The following is a 12,802-nucleotide window of genomic DNA, read 5'->3' as shown; positions in this document are numbered from 1 at the left end:
AGAATCACGTTCCAAAATAAACAATATTCAATAATATACCTACTAATGTGGGTATGATAGAAAATGGTCATTTTTCTATTTAAAATATTATCATTGGAACATTTAAGATGTCATAAGGCTAAGTATAATTCATTCTTAATGCATTCAGGGACTATTAAATTTATGGATTATTCAAGATTTCTCTTTTCCTTCTTCCCCTTATTCACTACTCGTTAACCATTCCACTTCGTTCAAGTACATCCAACTGAGAAAGGTCAAGGTAAATGAAAGGATCCACGGTTTAAACAAGTCCCCTCTGTTCTTCATTAGAAGCACTGTTGATCAAAAAAAGCATGTGGTACAAAAGACCACCAAGCAAAACCTTAGTTATGCCTTAAAATTTCACTTATCCCCAAACCCATTACTCAAGTTATACAAAGTTGACTATAACACCTTATTCAAAATGGTAGATGGGTTGACCATACAATCAACCTGATCACTTGTAAAATTAATAGTGGCAGACAATAAGCTATGCAAGTTTTGAGGAACAAATACAACCATGGGATGCTGTCATCATTATTATTCATACAAACAGTGCCTACCTAGCTTCGTTGGAATCACTTACTGTTTCCTATCTCGGAAAAAAACTGCAAGCAGAGAGGAGAAGGAAAATACTGAAGGGAAAGCAATGAACTAAAATGATTAAAAGGGTCAAGAGTTCCAGATTTACATTCTGGCTCTGCAACGAACCGTGTGATCTCAGGCAAGAGAATTAACCTCTCTTGGGCAAAGTTTCTTCATCTATAAAATGAGGACATCAGACTAAGTAGCTCCCAGTGCTAAAGATAGACAACCCAAGCCACCCATTAAAGCCCTAACCTTTGTACTGCTCCAGACTAGATGTAGGACCAAACCCTAGAAAGCAGAAAGCAGTACAGAAGGCTCTCAACTGTTAATAATTCTATGCCAAGCTTACATGGCTCTAAGGCTAATGTTTAATAAAATCTAAGCCTCACAAAGGAGTCTCCTATTTTTATTTTTTTTAAAGATTTTATTTATTTGCTTGAGAGAGAGTGAGACAGCACAAGAGAGAGACAGCACAGAGGGGGAGGGAGAAGCAGACTCCCCACTGAGCAGGGAGTCCGATGAGGGACTCGATCCAGGGACCCTGGGATCATGACCTGAGCTGAAGGCAGATGCTTAACTGACTGAGCCACCCAGGTGCCCCAGGAATCTCCTATTTCTAATCTCAAAGAGATAAACCATAGCATATTTATTTCAGAGAGAAGTACGGTGCCCAGAATGAGCACAAATTTTCAAGTCGGAATTTCCCAACTCCTGAGACATCCAATAGATTCTGCTCTCCTCTTAAAAGGGAAGAGCACTGTTTCTAAAGATTAAAATCAATACAAACCAGGAGACCTGGTCTCCCTTCATTGGCCTCTAGTGTCTCTTATCTCTCCCTCACTGTGTGGTTTTCGTTTCTGCCATAGAGGAACGAATTTGTCCTCCATTCTTTGGCACTTTCCCATTTTATGATTTAAAAATGTCTTAACTGCCATTTTCAGTAGAGCATTTACACTGTACCTAGCACATGGAATACTCCATCCATGGGGTACCATTCTGATTAACAGGCAGGTAGGTTTGTATCTTAAAACCAGAGCAGAGGCTGCCTGAAAGCTGGATCTGTCTTATTCTAGTTAGGTTTCCCTTCCAGTGCTGAGGCAAAGCTACAATAAATGTAACTCACACCACACACTCTCCCCAAAGTACCTTTTAAAACTCTTTCCCTGGATCGTGAAAAACCAACTTATCCCAGTGCCTCTAGTACATGGTTTCAAGGTCCACATTGCTCAAGGATAAAAAGCACAGAGGAAGCACGCAGAGTTGGTACCTAACACTTCAGTCCTCCCCACCCTTTAATAATATTGTCAACAACACAGCGCAGTACACGCAACCTAACAGAATGGAGTGGGGCAGGAATGAATGATAAATGCACAGTTCCGCGAGACTAGCACTGAGGCAATGACAGAATAAGGTATAGAACTAGTTTCACCTTTCCAAGTATAAATACATCAATCTTAATAGAAAAGAGAAAAAAAAATGAGGCTTGCGGTAGGCAAATCAAAAAGCAAAAATTATTTGTAACCTTTAGGTCACCTCAACCTTTCTGCTCCATCTCTGAATACAGGAAAGCTAGGATTTGATTTACATCATAAATTCAGCGATAGACACAGATTGCGTTTTCTGTGTGAGGAAACAATGCCTACAGTCACCATGCATTTTCATGTATGCAGCTGTGACCCAGGCGCTTTCAGAAGCATAACATAGCACTTACTACATCAAATATGCATTTTAAAAGCATTTCTCTACCTGCTCTGAATTTTGATTTGAAAGTGCTGGTTAGAAGCCAAAAAGGGATTAAAAAAAAAAAAAAAAACTCTGCAGATTTTAAGATTAAAAAAATGCATAACAAAAATTTAAGATTCCATAATGATTATTATTATAAAAAAGAAAAACTACACAATAATTGTGAATTATCCTGTTGCATTTTTAAGGCACATGTATTTTTCCTTTCCACATAAGCTGAAGACAGGAAGACTTTTGGAGCAAAAAGTATTTTAATTTGGACATTTTGACAAATTTTGACAAATTTGACTATTTTCTTTGGGTCCATAAGGCAGATAGGGAAAGTGCAAGATTTCTTTGAAAACACAGTTCATATTACAATTGTTTCTGTCCTCATACTGAACGTTTTGCAGGAACCCTACTTTGAGAGGCAGGGTTTTAACGCAAAGGTGTGTGCCAACGTTAGAAGTTTGAAACTATTCTCGGTAGGAGGTAATGGCTGTGGGGAAACAAACACTTAGGGTTCCAAAACTTCTATTCTTAAGTAACCTGCCATGATTGTAATATATATATATGTATAAAAATAAAATTGAATTAAATTTAAAAACTAGAGACAAGATAAATTGGCTAATAAGGCCAAAATGATATTTTATGCCCTTAAAGACACTGATCATCAAATTACCATAGCAATTTTTTTAAATTAAACATCCACCTTTAGAAGAACTTAAAAGCACTTTCTAGGGGCAATCGCTTAACTGGAAGACCGTACAATATGTGTAGCTTATTCTTTAGGTCTAATTATAAATCTCAAGTGTAAACCCCAGGTGATTAGAACCATAAACTGTGAACAAAGACTTCCCTGGGTGGGAAAGAGGAGAGAAAAGAGGAAATGAAAACAGAAGCAAAACATGTAGTTCAACAGAAAGCATCAAACTGCAAAGAGCCAGATGGCCCTTGGAAAGTAATGGGTATGCTTCCCCTGTTACTGCCCTCGCTTCTTTCTTATCATTAACTCTGCTGGGCTTTGTTCTAGTCAGAGCTGTCGCTGATAATCCCTTCTTCCTCGTATTCGTTTTCATCAATTTTCTATAAAGATGTCCCTTTATCCATTAGAGCAAGAATTCACAAGCCCTCCAAAATGACACCCAAAATTTTAAGGACGTGTGTGTGTGTGTGTGTGTGCGCGTGTGTACATTTTCTAAGGAAGGACCAAAACTTTTATGAGATTCTCAAAGAAGGCTCTTGCTCACCCCTCCCCCAAAAACAGCAAATACCAGTGAATTAAAGTATAGGTAAGGTGATTACTGCAATTCAGGCTCGTCAAACTCCTGCTTTCAAAAAAAAAACTACAAAGTAAGCACAATCTCCCCCCTCAAAAAAAGGTTATATATGATATGCCCCAAAATGGTAGGTACCCAAGTATTGAAGTTTTTGTAACTTCAGCAAAATTAAATATCTTAATGTAGTCTACTGGTTCCAATCCCTTATGGCACCTTGACTGTGTAGTACAGATGTTTTAATAATGGGGTCATGCTTATTTTATGCTAAATAAAACCAAACATCTACATCTCAGGGGATCCCTCTAGATAATATATTCAATTACTGAAATAATCAGCTCCCCCAAAAGCAAAATGCTCACTTTGATTCCCGCCCCCTGCCAAAAAAAGCTAGACGGCCAACTTTGTAAAGAATTGCAGGATTCCAAGCAACCTCATTAAGAAAAATAATGTAATATGGAAATCTGCATAGAAATGAAAAACAATACTTTTTAATTTTTTTTTATGTTTCAAGTTTTTACTTAAATTCTAGTTAACATATAGTGTAATATTCATTTCAGGAGTAGAATTTAGTGATTCATCACTTGCATATAACATTAATTACTCTTGGGGTGCCTGGGTGGCTCAGTTGTTGAGTGTCTGCCTTCGGCTCAGGTCATGATCCCAGGGTTCTGGGATCGAGCCCCGCATCAGGCTCCCTGTTCCACGGGAAGCCTCCTTCTCCCTCTCCCACTCCCCCTGCTTGCGTTCCCTCTCTCGCTGTGTTTCTCTCTGTCAAATAAATGAAATATTTAAAAAAAACAAAATAAAACCTTAATTACTCTTAATTAAAGACTAAGGAGTTTATTTCCATAACTTACAAAGAATAGTTTACCTCCAAAAATAAATGTAACAAAGGCAAAAACACTAAAAGTTCACTGGACTTGGTAAGCATACAAAAAGATTACAGAATAAATAAAATGTGGTATTATCCATGCAATGGAATATTATTCAGCCATACCACATAGATGAACCTTGAAAACATTATGCTAGGTGGAAAAAGAAAGACATAAAAGGCCATGTACTGTAGGGATTCCATTTATATAAAATGTCCAGAAGAGGCAAATCCACAGATACAAAAAGAAGTGTTTTCCAGGGCTTGGGGGTAAGATATACTAGGGAATGACTGTTAATGAGGCTTCTGTTAGGGGTGATGAAAATGTGCTGGAATTAGATAGTTATGATCTATCTATCTAATTCTATCTATGATCATGGTTAGACAACTTTATGGATATAATACTGAATTGTATGGTTTAAAAAGTTGAATTTTATGGCATATAAATTATATCTCCAAAAAATGCATTAAAAAATATCTCAGGGGTGCCTGGCTGCCTCAGTTAGTGAAGCATGTGATGCTTGATCTTGGGGTCATGAGTTCAAACCCCATGTAGGATGTAGATTACTTAAATAAAACAAACATTAAAAAATTTTCAAATTTAATTCAGCCACATACTATCTTAAATTTAGTTAACCTCTTCTTGATTTTAGAAAAATTCATGTGTATCATGTGAAGTACAATACCAACAGAATCAAAATAACTTGAATTTCCCTTATAAAGGAACTAAGTTCAAATCAGAATCTCATTTATTACCTCAATACACCTGGTTCATTACGCCCATTTCTTTTTAAGATTTATTTATTTGAGAGAGAGAGAGCGCGCACAAGCAGGGGGAGCAGCAGGGAGAGCAGCATAGGGAGAAGGAGAAACAGATTCCCCACCAAGCAGGGAGTCCGATGCGGGACTTGATCCCAGGACCCCGGGATCATGACCTGAGCCGAAGGCAGATGCTTAACCGACTAAGCCACCCAGGCACCACGATTACGCCCATTCTTAAGGATGCAAATGTGGGAGGCAAGAGAGTTGTATCTTTTTCTAATCACTAGGAAATACCATGATGTTGTTTGGTTATTTTAGCCATTCATCCAACAGGTGATTCTCAAACCTGTTTCCACAACAGAATCCCTTAAGACGTTTTAAAAAATATATAGATTCTAGGTACCCACACTGGCTGACACCAAGCTTTCTAAATCAGAATCTATAGATGAAGTGCATTTCCAGGGATTCTTACCATTTCCACCTCTCCAGTGCCACCAGCAAATCTGAAAGGAGTGGTAGGCTAGGGAAATCACCATTTTGAAATCATCACAGTGAAAATTAGTTGGGAGGTTGGGGGTGTAATGAGGAGCAGGATATTTGCATGGTTCCAAGAATCTTTTCCAAAGATTATTTATTAGTTACAAGAGAAAAATGATTAACTCTACAGTGGAGAAACCAGACATCACCCCTGACTGGGTAACCAAAATTAAAGTCACTACTGAGGGGTGCCTGGCTGGCTCAGTCAGTACAGTATGTGACTCTTGATCCTGGGGCCATGAGTTTGAGCCCCACGATGGGGGTAGAGTTTACTTAAAAAAAAAATTTTTTTTTTTTAATTTAAAACCACCAGTGAGGGATGAGATGGACATCAGTGCCTCCAGGTGTGAGATCCTGAGAAGGACATGGCATCACTTCTATAGATTTCCAAAATGTCAATGTCATGAAAGACAATGAAAGGAAAAGAGACTGTCCCAGACTTTAAAAGACTAAAAAGATAGGACAACGAAAGGTAACATGTGATCCTAAATTAGATCTTGCACACTAAAAATAAAAAGGAAAAAAGTATAAAAGGATGCTATGACAAAACTGGAATATGGACTATAGATTGCTATATCGATGTTAAATTTTCTCAGTATAACTGTTCTCTGATTATATGAGAATACCCTTGTTCTTAGAAAATACACACTACTGGGCGCCTGGGTGGCTCAGTTGGTTAAGCGACTGCCTTCGGCTCAGGTCATGATCCCGGAGTCCTGGGATCGAGTCCCACATCGGGCTCCCGGCTCAGCGGGGAGCCTGCTTCTCCCTCTGACCCTTTCCCCTCTCATGCTGTTTCTTTCTCTCTCTCTCAAATAAATAAATAAAATCTTTAAAAAAAAAAAAAGAAAAGAAAATACACACTACTGAATACATACAATCTACTCACAAATGTTTTTCAAGAATTATACAGAATAGACAGAATGATAAAGCAAATGGGGCAAAGTATTAAATTCTTGATTCAAGGTAAATGATATACGGGAGGTCTTTTGTACTATTTGCACAATCTTTCTGGAACTTTGAAATTATTTCCAAATAATAAGTTAAAAAGCCAGACTTTCAAAACTCCCTACTACTCTTTAATTAAAACCCCACGTTTTCAAGAGAGATCTTGAAAAGACTGCCATAATATGAATATGCAGAGGAAAAAACCTTTGCCACGGCCTTGTGTGTTCTGGGCCATGCTCCCTCTCCTGGGCCTCCATCCCAGCCTTCCCCTCCCTGAACACTGAGCTCCAGCCACTGGGCCTCCTGTGCCTTACTCCTATGCACCAGCTCTCTCTTACTGCAGCACGGAGGCACCTGTTTCCACCTCAAACTCCACACCCTTCCTGTGCTCTTCCCATGGTTGACTCCATCTCATTCTTCAAAATGGGCAGAAGAGAAAATGCAGAAGGAGTTTAATGCTGAGAAAAAGCTAGTTATCAAAATTAAAACTGGGGCTACATTTTGATGTCCACAGCCACAAAATGGTCTTAGTGCACTGCGTGTCAGTCCTTCTCTCGGGAGTCTCTTGTTTTTCCATGTGATAGACCTAAGGGATGACCGTGTTTGCCTTAAGAACACAGTGAAAAAGAGAAGTATGAATTACAAAGTACTTCAGCCTTCAGGACACACATCTCTACGTTCTTAACATTAAGTCTCTAGGGCGCCTGGGTGGTTCAGTCAGGTGGCCGTCGGCCTTCGGCTTGGGTCATGATCCCAGGGTCCTGGGATGGAGCCCCACATCCGGCTCCCTGCTTGGCGGGGAGGCCTGCTTCTCCTTCTCCCTCTGCTGCTCCCCCTGCTTGTGCTCTCTCTCTCTCTCTCTGTCAAATGAATAAATAAAATCTTAAAAAAAAAAAAATCAACTACCTAAATAAACTACCTAACACTGTCCAAAGAGATGAACGAATACACATAGAGGGTGCATAACGAATCCGCTCAGGGTATAACCCTCCATTACCCTTGGTCCCATCACCCATTCAGAGCACACCATCTGCCGAAAGCATTTAATATTCCTTAATTTCAGAAAGTACAGCTTGATGTTGATCAGACCAAACCTTTCCACAAATAAGATTCTTAACATTTGCTATGTGTGCATGTAAGCCACTGTCTGGCACATCAGAATGGTGCACGAATTCTGGAACAAGCAGTCACTGCTCATGAATTCACAGCTACTTCCTCACTTCAGCAAAAGGAAGAGAGATCTTGAAAAGATTGCCATAATATGAATATGCAGAGGAAAAAACGAAAGGCAGAAGCACATGATAAAATTTCCGGGGGGGGTGGCATATTACAAAGCAACTAAGAAAATGAGCCTCAATAATTTATGAATCGTAAAAACTTAGTTTAGTTATTCTTCTTCACAATTGAAATACGCACCACAGATCTGTTCTCTGCCGCGCTTCCTCTATGGTCAATATTTGAGAAGGTTTAAGTAACTTAAGTGTGTTATAGAAAAATGGAGTTCAAGCTAACCAACAGAAAATCCGGACCATGGGCGCCTGGGTGGCTCAGTCGTTAAGCGTCTGCCTTCAGCTCAGGTCGTGATCTGGGATCGAGCCCCGCCATCGGGCTCCCTGCTCCGCAGGAGGCCTGCTTCTCCCTCTCCCACTCCCCCTGCTTGTGTTCCCTCTCTCACTGTCTCTCTGTCAAAAAATAAAATCTTAAAAAAAAAAAAAAAAAAAAAAGCCGGACCAAACAAAAGGGGGAGAAGAAAGATAAGGCTAAACTAAAGGATACATTAGTAGCAGTTTTTAAAAGGCAGGATGGGAGAGGGGAGGGCTACCTGGCTGGCTCAGTCGGTAGAGCGGTAGAGCGTGCTTGATCTTGGGGTCATGAGTTCAAGACCCACATTGGGTGTGTAGAGATTACAAAAAATAAATAAACTTTTAAAAAAGGCAATTATTATAAAAATTGTTCACAGGTAGAAAAGAGCTTCTAAGATTTTGAAAACTGTTAAATGCCTAAAACAGGGGTCACAAAGCTGTTGCCCTTGGATCAGATGTGTTTTGTCTGCCTACCCTGTATTTTTAAAAATCTGAATTGTCTTCCAGCATTCGGTGGTCGGGAGATTTCATATAAAATGTTATTAATACTGAAAGATCTGAAAGTCTCGCAACAATGAACCCCTATTGCCTCATTTTAACAACTGGCCAGCAGTTCTCCCCGCTACCAGCAGACTGGAAACCATGTAGGAAGCTTTGAAAAACCAATGCCTGAGGCACACCCTCCAGTCCTTCTAGGGAAAGCCCAGGCACCTGTACATATAAAAGCCCCTCAAGGCACCTGGGTGGGTCAGCCATTGGGCGTCTGCCTTCAGCTCAGGTCATGATCCCAGGGTCCTGGGATCAAGCCCCTGTGGGGCTTCCTGATCAGTGGGGAGCCTGCTTCTCCTTCAAACCCCCTTGTACTCTCTCTCTCAAATAAATAAAATCTTTAAAAAATAGTAATAATAAAATAAAAGCTTCTCAAAGGCTTTATTGTGCAACCAGAGTCGAGATTCATGCACCTAGAGTTGCACACATAACATATGCTAAGTATAAACGTGCTGTGTTCTTCCAGCTAACCCCATCCTAAAAATCATCAGAGTTGAAACCACATTTAAACATCCCCATTTAACCTTAAGTCACAAAACTAAAGAAGTGTCCAGCTAAGCAATATGAACTTCATTAGCCATACACACTCTAGTCTACTATACCTCAAAGCAAGGTCAGTAGACTACCTATGCATCTAAATTTTGTTAAAATGCAGGTTTCCGGTCATGTTCCACACATACATTACAAAAACCCAGAGTATGAGCTCCTGCTGCACCGTAAATACTGAAAACCAGTGTTGCTTTTTTAAGAGTTGCCAAGGGCTCTCTTCCCCTCCTGCTCCAAACAAGCATCTACCATCTGACCATGAAGAACACTCATTTGCTGGGGCCACAGAAGAATAGAGCAATGAGGTTTAAATCTCTCACATGCTCTCTTGCATTTGTACTTGGCTTGCCCTCACTAGACTGCTTTTCCTTTAGAAATGCTCTTTGGTTCTGATCTTGGTCTCTCTATTGTCCATGGTAGACGTGGTTTGATGAACTCGGTGCCTTGGCGCTTAGGAGGAAACAGGCTTTTTGCCCCCCAACAGGGAACAGAGGCCAGGAGACAGGATTAAGCAACTCAATATCCCCCCTGGTGTATCCCCAAGGGGCTCCTTGCTGCTTATATGTGGTACCTTTAAGCTCCCACAGCCTCAAGCAGTATTTCTCAATTGTGAACCACAAATGACCTATATCCAGATCACTGAGCAGCTGGGTAAACATGCTGATTCCTGAGTCTCTGCAAAACCAACTGCGTAAGAATCTCCAGCAACGGCTTGAAACGCTGCACTGTTAACAAGCTCCCCAGGCACTTCTTTGGCATAGAAAGTTTGAGAACCACTGAGCTCTAGGTTCACGAAAGAGAATACCTTCTCTAGAGCACCTTCCATGAAATTCACAGGAACCAGGGGAAGCCACTGGTTCACATTTCCGGTCCTCAAAGCCCCCTCCCTTCACTTGCATACTGGCGTAAGCAAATTCAGCACCAACCTATTTAAAATAACCACGTATTCTGTTGTACTAGAATTCAAATTAATTGGCTATTAGAACAAGAAGAAGCGAAAAATGCGCAAACTCCAAAACTGTACGCTAGCTGAGTCCTCAATACCATAAAAAACACAGATGAGGGGAGCCTGGGGGGCTCAGTCGTTGGGCGTCTGCCTTCGGCTCAGGTCATGATCCCAGGGTCCTGGGATCGAGCCCCGCATCGGGCTCCCTGCTCGGAGGGAAGCCTGCTTCTCCCTCTCCCACCCCCCCTGCTTGTGTTCCCTGTCTCTCTCTGTCAAATAAATAAATAAATAAAATCTTACACACACACACACACACACAGATGAGTTTCATTCGCATAAAGCTTCCAATTATCTGTCCTATGACTTCCATCTGAAGCATAACCAGGGAACACCTCTCAGTGGAGTTCTGTGTTTCTCACAACCCTTTTGTGCTTTCGTACACAGCTCATCAGTCACCTCTCCAAAGCTGGAGGATACTGCTAACCAACATGTGGCATAGAAAGCTCTAAAACAGCAGGGCAATTTTATGCTTGACTCAGGTAATCACAGCTCTCTTGAGGGGCATCTGCTCTTCAGGCTCACCTCTCCTGCGTTCCCGCCCTCCACAATCCCCCCTGGAGGAACTGAAGGCTCTTATACACTCGATTACACTCTCCTGATTTATAGTGCCACATAGCCATTCACATAAGGGCTCTCCATAAACATTACTGGATTATGCCAACTCAGGTGATTGATTCTGCGATGTGCCGCCACTCTAAAGACGCGACTTATGTATCCAGTATGTTTTCAGCTCCTCAAACTGGGTTCCCTATCCACACCTTGCACCCACTGTCTTTTGAAGAACGAACTAGCAGAGAAAATGAATTACAAAGCAGGAAAACAGGTGAAGCGTGACAGACGACTGAAGGTCCGGCACTCACACACGGTAAGGACAATCGGTGGGAAAGGGAGAGTAATTCTAACCCTTCTGTTGGCAGGAAATTTCCTTTTACCATCATCTAAACCAGAGCTTCTTAAAACGTTAAGGTGCCTACGGATTACCTGCAAAATCTAACTGGAATGCGGGTGCCGATACAGGTAGTACGAGACCCCACTCTCCCAAGAGGCTCCCAGGTACCTCTGATGGCAAGGTGGAGTTCCGCTACCCATAGTTTAGTGGGGGAGAGAAGGGTCAGCATCACCTGGGAGCTTGTTACTCGAGAATCCTGAGCCCACCCTCGGCCTAAAGAAAGAGAATCTTGTGTTCAACAAGGTCCCAGGCAATTAGAATGCACATTAGGGCAGCTGCCATTCCATCTTGTATCAGAATCACTTGGGATCTTTTAAGAAATACAAATGCCAAGGCCTTACAGCAGAGATTCTGATGCAGTTGATCTGGGGTATTTGATTGTTCCTATGCTTGTTTTTAAGCACACCCAGGTGGTTCTAATAAGCAGCCAGTGTTGCAAACCATTGAATTAAAAATACCCCACTGGGAGGACGGAAATATGGAGTGACTGCTAATGGATGAGGAATTTGGGGAGATGTGAAAATGTCCTAAAATTAATAATGGCAATGGCTGTGTAATTCTGTGAATAGACCAAAAAAAAACAACAACAACAACACTGAACTGTATACTTTAAATGGGTCAATCCTGTGGTATGTGAATTATATCTCAATAAAACTTATATAAAAATTTAAAACTTTAATGGCTTTCCTATTTTAAAATAAATAACTCCCACTGAACAATAATAAAATGGAATTCTTTTCTCTCTCTTTTAAGATTTATCTATTTTTAGAAAGAAAGACTGAACAAAAGCAAGGGGAGGGGAAGAGTTTGGAGAGAGAATCTTAAGCAAACTCCATGCTGAGCTGAGTTCCACGTGGGGGTCGATCTCAGGACTCCGAGATCATGACCTGAGCCGAAACGAAGAGTCGGACACTTAACCGACTTAGCCACCCAGGCGCCCCTGGAATTATCTTCTATCCTAGAATTCTGGCCCAAGAGTTTGAAATTCTTAAAAAAAAAAAAAAAAACCACACAGATACTTATATGACTCATCTAGAAATATTAAGATCTGCTCATCTTCTTCTTAGGTTCAATTCTGGTTAAGGTAATGGATAAAAGAGAAACCTGAAATGAAAACCCTGTTATGTCATAGAGCACCACAGTATGTAAGAAAAAAAAAAAAGAAAGAAAAGCATATTTATCATTTTGGAAGAGTTTACACACCCCAGGTTTCCAGGGTATTTTCAAAAAAATAATTTTCCTTTTGCTTCTCAAATTTAAAAATAACTTACGAATTAACTAATAAGTTAACAATGAATTAACTAATTCATTATACTACATTCTTCCAAATTTTCTGTATGTTTAAAAATATTCAAGAAACCATGTTAAGAAAAAAATACGTAAAATGAAAATCTGCCCTTGTTAAAAAATTGGCTTAAACTCTCAATAAAAAAGATCATAAAT

The 12,802-nt window shown here is 40.5% G+C and overlaps 1 protein-coding gene across 2 annotated transcripts in view; it reads right to left on the bottom strand.

The window, feature by feature from the left end:
- FOCAD (focadhesin) overlaps positions 1–12,802 on the bottom strand; it is a 309,970-nt gene that overhangs the window by 247,197 nt on the left and 49,971 nt on the right. The window lies entirely within an intron of this gene.

Source organism: Eumetopias jubatus, unplaced genomic scaffold (genome assembly GCF_037043125.1).
Source record: "Eumetopias jubatus isolate StellerSeaLion01/CBP00866 unplaced genomic scaffold, mEumJub1_p1.0 scaffold_15, whole genome shotgun sequence".
Lineage (NCBI taxonomy): Eukaryota > Metazoa > Chordata > Mammalia > Carnivora > Otariidae > Eumetopias > Eumetopias jubatus.
This window is presented reverse-complemented; position numbering and strand designations above follow the sequence as displayed.